Source organism: Priapulus caudatus, unplaced genomic scaffold (genome assembly GCF_000485595.1).
Source record: "Priapulus caudatus unplaced genomic scaffold, Priapulus_caudatus-5.0.1 Scaffold1374, whole genome shotgun sequence".
Taxonomy (NCBI): Eukaryota; Metazoa; Priapulida; class Priapulimorpha; order Priapulimorphida; family Priapulidae; genus Priapulus; species Priapulus caudatus.
This window is the reverse complement of record NW_014578435.1, coordinates 42,464-50,382: the sequence shown is the minus strand read 5'-3', so window position 1 is coordinate 50,382 and position 7,919 is coordinate 42,464. Positions and strand designations below refer to the sequence as shown.

The 7,919-nt window shown below is 43.2% G+C and overlaps 1 non-coding gene across 1 annotated transcript; it reads left to right on the top strand.

Moving 5' to 3' along the window:
* The first annotated feature begins 256 nt into the window (after positions 1–256).
* Positions 257–372, top strand: Trnal-caa. The gene is made up of 2 exons: positions 257–294; positions 327–372. It is a non-coding gene; the product is annotated as a tRNA-Leu (tRNA).
* Positions 373–7,919: the final 7,547 nt, after the last annotated feature.

The following is a 7,919-nucleotide window of genomic DNA, read 5'->3' as shown; positions in this document are numbered from 1 at the left end:
AGAGAGAGAGAGAGAGAGAGAGAGAGAGAGAGAGAGAGAGAGAGAGAGAGAGAGAGAGAGAGAGAGAGAGAGAGAGAGAGAGAGAGCGCACATATGAGAGAGATGGAGAAAGAGAGAGGGAGAGAGAGAGAGAGAGACAGAGAGAGAGAGAGAGAGCGCGAGAGAGACAGCAAGAATAGTAAGGCGGATCGAAATAGAGTATTTGTAGAATAATATAAACGTTGGAATTTAAATTAATTTCGCAAATATTAACAGTGTCAGGATGGCCGAGTGGTCTAAGGCGCCAGACTCAAGCGAGAGCTTCCCCGGATACCGGGATCTGGGTGTTCTGGTCCTCGTATGAGGGCGTGGGTTCGAATCCCACTTCTGACATTTATTTGGACTTTTATTTAAAAAGCACCCAATCACGTCACATTATATCGCGTTTTGCCGCAGGTGTTAAATAATTCACCACATTTTATGCAATCGAAATAAAATAATGCGTAGAAATCCAATGAAAACGGGCATTGAAAGAGAGCGAGCGAGCGAGAGGCAGAGCGAGCGATAGAGAAAGAGGGAGGGAGAAAGAGAGAGAGCAAGAGAACGATATAATCCCCAATACACCAGTAAAAATGAAACGGTCGAAGAAAGAACGGGGCGCGATGCGTACAAAGAAAGGGGACGACAGGGGAAGAAAGGTTAATGAAGAAAAAGAAAGAAGGCCATAATCGCCCGTAAAACGCCAAAAGCCAACCGTCGAACAATCGCCGCGAACGAGTGAGGAAGAAAGGAAGGCGGGCGAGAGAGAAAGCTGCGCCGGCGTCTCTCCTTTATTCGCCGCCGCACGCGCAGCGCGGGATTCGCCCCCTCTCCCTCCCCTGCCGCATTATACACGCAGCAGACGCCGCAGCTCCGGTTGTCGGCGGGCTCGGGAACAGCGATCTCGCGCTGTCTCAACCGTCGCTGTGGAGCAATCAAGCCGTCATCGCAGGTTTGTCAGACGACAACGCTGTCGCTTTATGACGATCGTCTGCTGGCGAGCCGAACGCGCGCGCGCGCAGCACACGCATACACGCGCCTACGTTTTATCCCCGCCCGCATTGTCAGCTCGCACCCACCGGAATTCAACAGCCGGTGGAACCCCTTCGTGCGAGGCGGAAAGGTATTAGGCAGAGGTGGGGGGAGGGGGTCGGGAAAAAAACAGAAAGCCTCCGCTTGTAGGCGTACGTCACGATTAAGCGGGCCGCGGTCCCGCCCCCCGAATTAGATCTGACCGCGGTGCCGGGCCGTCCATATTGTGACGGGATTACGTGCGTGAGAAAGCCAGGCGGTGTGTGTGTGTGTGTGTGTGTGTGTGTGTGTGTGTGTGTGTGTGTGTGTGTGTGTGTGTGTGTTTACGCGTATCGTGGTCTGCAAGGGACAGTTTTTGCGACATTAAAGGTTAACGTCCGTGGATAGAACGGATTGGAGACGGGAAATGGCGAAGCGATAGGAAGAGAGAGCGAGAATGAATAAAGAATGAGAAAGAGAAAGTGAAGGAAAGAGGGAAAGAGAAAGAGAAGGAAAGAGGGAAAGAAGGTAAAATCAAAAGGAGCAGCATAGAGACTGAGATAGGAAAAGAATGTAGGAGAAAACGGCATCGCAATATCGCTATAGATCTAAAGCGAGTAACGAAACACTAAAACGGTTCACGTCACGCCGCAAACAAACTCTCTCTATACGAACAAGTATAATTATTATATTCCATCTATTGCACACAGAAAACTTCTTCTCACTGCTTCTACATACACGAGTACACACACGCATGCAAGCACGCACGCACACACACACGCACTTACGCACGCACACATACATACACACACATACACACACACCTGCACACACACACACACACACACACACACACACACACACACACACACACACACACACACCACACTATCACGCCTCACGCACGCACGCACACACAACTGTACATCACACACACATCACACACACACACACACGCGAAACATCACACACACACACAACACACGCACACACACACACACACACATACACTAGATATATATATACTATATATATATATATATATATTATATATATATATATACATCATGTATATGTAGCTCTGGAACTCTACCATGCTATGGGCCGCTTACTTTGGCCTCATGAAAGCTCATGAAAACACATCCGGCGGATTAGCACGCCTGCTACGGCCCTGCCTCTCGTGGGGGTCCGACGTCGCATAAAATCCGCACTATGAATTAATGTATTTTCATTAAGGATTTTCGCTAAATCACGTCGTTACAGCGCGACGTCACGTGACTGGCCAGCCGGTCTTCATGTGCTGATGTCGCCACGCGCCGCACGGCGTGCATTTACGCTGCGCCGCGCGAGCGGCTTTTAAATTAATGCGGACTTAACGTCAAAAAACCGCAACAAAGTAGAGAACAGGCGTCTTTGAAAAGCAGCGAAAACGCGCGACCGAAAACGTTTTAGCTAAACTTGTTTTTGTAGCAGATAGAGAGGCCGCAAATAATATCCGCCGGCCTCGTCCTTTCTACCCGGATTGCAGATCAGGAAATCCCCCTTCTCCTTCCTCCAACACCCTGAGAAAGATGAGAGAGAGAGAGGATGAGAGAGAGGAGCGAGAGAGCGAGAGAGAGAGAGAGAGACGAGAGAGAGAGGAGAGAGAGAGAGAGAGAGAGAGGAGAGAGAGAGAGACGAGAGAGAGAGAGAGAGAGGAAATGGAGAGAGAGGAGAGGAGCATCGAGAGCAGAGAGAGAGAGAGAAAGAGAAGCGAGCAATAATGTGAAAAGAAAAGAGGCAGAGAAGAGAGAGAAAATGAGAAAGCGCGTGAAGAAAAAAAAATCCCGCCGATCGCGCGAGCAATTGGAGCGGAGAGGAATTTACCGGTTGCGTGAAATCTACGTGAAAAGGAGAATGTGCAAATATGGCGGCCAGCGAGGTTTAATGTATGATATGTATGTCATGTATGTAGATGTATTGTATCGTATGTATGTTGACTGTATAGGTATGTTTATGTATGTATGTATGTATGATTATGTATTGATATGATATGTAGTATGTAAGTGATATAGTATATATGTATAATATGTATGTATGTATGATATGTATATATAAGTAGTATGTATGTATGTAATGTATGTATGTATGTATGTATGTATGAGTATGTATTTTATGCATGCATGGTATGGTATTATGTATGATATGTATGTATGTAATGTAGTGTATGTATGCTATGATATGTATGTACTGTATGTATGTATGAATATGTTATGTATGTATGTAGTGTATGTATGTATGTAATGTATGTATGTATGGCGTTCTTATGTATGTATGTATGTTAATTATGTAGTATGTATGTATGTATGTATGTAATGTATGTATGTATGTATGTAGTGTAGTATGTATGTATGATGATAGTGTAGATGTCGATGTATGTATATTGTATGTATTTCATGCATGTATGTGATGCGCATGTATGTAATGTAGTATGTATGTAGCGATGTATTGTATGTATGTATGTATGTATGTATGTATGTATGTAATGTATGCTATGTAATGTATTGTAATGTATGATGTATGTATGTATGTATGTATGTATGTATGTATGTAATGTAATGTATGTATATGTAATGTATGTAGTATGTATGTATTGTAGTATGTATGTATTGTAGTATGTATGTTTGTATGTATGTATGTATTGTATGTATGTATGTATAGTATGATGATTGTATGTATGTACTGTATGTACTGTATGTATGTATGTTGTATGAAGTATGTATGTGTATGTATGTATGTATGTATGTATGGTAATTTGTATGTATGTGATTATGTAGTCGTATGTGATGATGTATGTTATGTATTTTTATATGTATGTATGTATGTATGTTATGTTGTATGCATGCATGCATGATGCCATGCATGCATGCGATCGCATGCACTGTATGTCATGTAATGTATGTAATGTATGTATGTATGTATGTATGTAGTATGTAATGTATGTATGTCAATGTATGTACATGTATTGTATGTATGTATGGTATGTATGTAGTACGTACGTACGTTACGTACGTACGTTACGGTACGTACGTACGTAACGTACGGTATGTTAGTATGTATGTATGTATGTATGTATGTATGTATGTATGTATGTATGTATGTATGTATGTATGTATGTATGAAAAAAAAGAGAAAAAAAAGAGAGTGACGAGAGAAGAGCAAAGAGATAGAGCGAGAGAGAGAGGGAGAAGGATATCATGGAGAAAGAGAGTAAGAGAGACCGAGAAAGCATAAGCTCGATGCGTGGTTTAAAAGAGATATACGACGAGAGAGAAAAAGAGCGTGTGCGTGAGCAGAAGAAAGAGAGAGAGAAAGAGAGCAAAGAAAGTGGAAGAGGGAGGAAAAGGAGAAGAAAGGAATAGAGACAACGAGAGAGAGAGAGAGGATGTTTGTGCGCGAGCAATGGAGAGAGACGGGGGGCCTAGAGAGGGAGGAAGCGCGCGCGCGAGAGAGATGTATTATAGTTTTCTCTTAGGGGAATCTCTTACGAGAATTTCAAAGCGAGCGAATGAATGCGCGGCAGCTTATCTGCATGCGAACCACCCTCAGGGAACTGCTGCTGCTGCATCTTTCAACGTATGAAGCAGACGCACGCAGCGAGAGAAGGAGGGTAAGAACAAAAGAATGAGAGAGAGAGAGAGAAAGAATAAAAAAGGAAAAGGAGGGAAGCGATTGCGGAGATGGATAAGGAAGAGGGAGAAGGAAGAGGAAGAGGGAGAAGGAAGAGGAGGAGGAGAAGGAGGAGAATAGGAGGAACTGAGAGTATAGAGAGCATGGTAAAGATTGGAATAAAGAGAGGGAGAGCACACAGAATAAGGCATGATGGGAAAGAATTTCATACATATACAACATACACATATACATAATTATACATATGTCAAATCCTCATCTAATTGAGATTCTACGAAGAAACGAGCGAGCGAGCGAGCGAATCGTTATATATATATATATATATAGACCCGTGCCATACGCTCGATATCATAAAACTCAGGCATATACGTCGCACAATACTACCATGCACATACACACAAAACATACGCATACACATACACAACACATACACATAACACATACACAAACCAGACACATACCACAACACAACACTACACTACGCATCGCATACATCATAGCACATACACACACATACAACATACAATACACACACACAACACACACACACATCCACAGTACACATACACATACACACGACACATACCACATACACATACACATACAACATACACATACACATACACATACACATACACATACACCACACATACACATACACATACAATACACTACACAACACATACACATACACATACACATACACATACACATACACATACACATACACATACACATACACATACACATACACATACACAGACACATACACATACACATACACATACACGACACACACACATACCCACACAACACACAACACACACAGTCACCACGAACCAACCACACACGCACACACACACACACACAACACACACACACACACACCCCACAGAACAAACCCAAAAAACAAAACAAAAAAACCAACACACACACACCACACACCATGCAACACTACTCTCCAGCACCTCTTTTGTGACGCGTGCGTGCTTGCTTGCTTGCGTGTGTTTGAGATGGGGGAATATACATACATAATATATAATGCACTGAACAGCCATATGAAGCTTGACGTGGACCTCGACGAGTCTGAATGACCACAAGACATGGAAGGTCCGATCCGCCTCACACCACGGCATAAGGCACACATTGACACAGGCACATCATAAGGCATCTGTGAGCATCTCCACCTTGGGAGCACACAAGCAAGGAGTTACGCGTCCTGCACCGAGCGCCACGTTGGGCTGGCCACGTATATATTCATGACCATTGTTACTAATACACGGCCACAAAAAGGACTAGTCACAACAACTATTCTCACAAACAAAATTAGTTTCAAATTAGTCTCGACGTAAACCTTTCCGGCGCGTAGTATAACTGAAAACCGTATCTTCCATGTTCTCCAACGCCCGATGATAAAGAGTTAACGTTAAGACAAGTGAAAAGTGATCACGTCACGCGTAAATTCAAGAAAAAAGAAATTCCCCAACTTTTCACAAAAATGTATAATCTGTCAGCGTTTTATGGTTAAATTGCTGGCTATACCATATTTACTATAAACGTATGGTTTATCGTAAACATACACCGTACTCAAACATAGCCTGCAAGCAATTAATCAGATCAAAAAATCGCCAAGGTTTTGGATTTACTATAGTTGAAAAACAATGCTACCAGGTAAAAATTGACGATACTTGGTGCCGTTGGTACTACTTATAAACAAATGGACAATTTTTACATAATATACACCATAGAAAATCCGTGACGTAAGCAATTTCAGAACATTTTTGTCTATGACCACGGCCCCGTTTCGAGAGGATGAGTAGAATGTATCGTATCGATTCCACGAGTAGTTCGTAGTATCATCTCGCTGGTTGGTACAATGAAAAAAGCTTTATTGGCGCGCAATAATCAGGAATAATGGGACGATAACGTTTTGTGCGCGTGCGGTGAATGTATAATATAAAACTTTAAAAGCATACGACGTGCGGCCATCATGGCCGGTGTTTTACATACATAAGGAATAAAATATACTATAAATATATAGTATATATAACCGTCCCCCCACCAGCACCAGACATACCCTGCAGACACACAGACATACCATGCAGAAACACACACACACACCACACACACACACACACATCACACAACACACACACACACGCCACATACACACACGCAAAACACAAACATATACAATAATATATATACAGCCAAGCCCCGCGCGCACACACACATGCCGCGCATAAACGCCAGCGGGATATTGACGACAGGTAACGAATATCAATGTAGAAGCGAGTCCAATAAAACGCTGCGAGGAGCGGCTGTTTACGACAGCCTGTCAGATTAGGTGCCAATAATACCCGCTATGCTCCCACTCTTAAATAGAAATTCGCTATCTTAATAGCGGATTCTGAGCGAGCTAATACTCGCGTTTGATTAAAATACATCGCACGTAATTAACGGCAGTCTAGAACTAATTGCAGTGCAACAGCGTATTATGGTTTTGCAGCGCTGGCGTTGTTCGATGCGACGACACGGCCGCGACCCTAAAGGAAAAGGTTCGCATTTTTTGGCGAAGTCGAGATGCGAATCTCGAAGCCGCTATATAGCGTGTGTGTGCGTGCGTGGTGTTGTGTGTGGTGGTGTTGTGTTGTGTGTTTGTTGTGTCGTGTGTGTGGATGGGTTTAGGGTAGTGGTAGGCGGTGGTGCGAGCGCGCGCGTGTATGTGTGTGTGTGCGTGCGTGTGCGTGTGTGTGCGTGTGTGTGTGTGTGTGTGTGCGTGTGCGCGCGCGCGCGCGCGTGTGTGTGTGTTTACTGTAAAATAGCGCTCTGGTTATTACGTTAGCGACAGTGACGACTATATTTATATTTATATATATTGCATTGGGACGGCGAAGAACGGGAAGTGTATTTAAATGTGTGTGGTTAAGATATTTAGCTTATCCGCTTCCATTTACTGTGCTCTTTCATACACGGCGGTTTTGCTGTCTCATCAGCAAATAGACTCACTGAAACGCAAAAACTAATAGAAAGAAGAAGCAGAAAGGTATTGAAACATCATATGAACGCGTGTAAGACGCATGGCATGGAAATGATTCACCCAAAATAACCGCTCCCCGCCAGCATACATTTAATAACCATGTAAAATCAGATGCACGTAAATCAAACAGTTAATTATAATTATATACATAATTATATCGAGAGAGAGATCGATAATATAT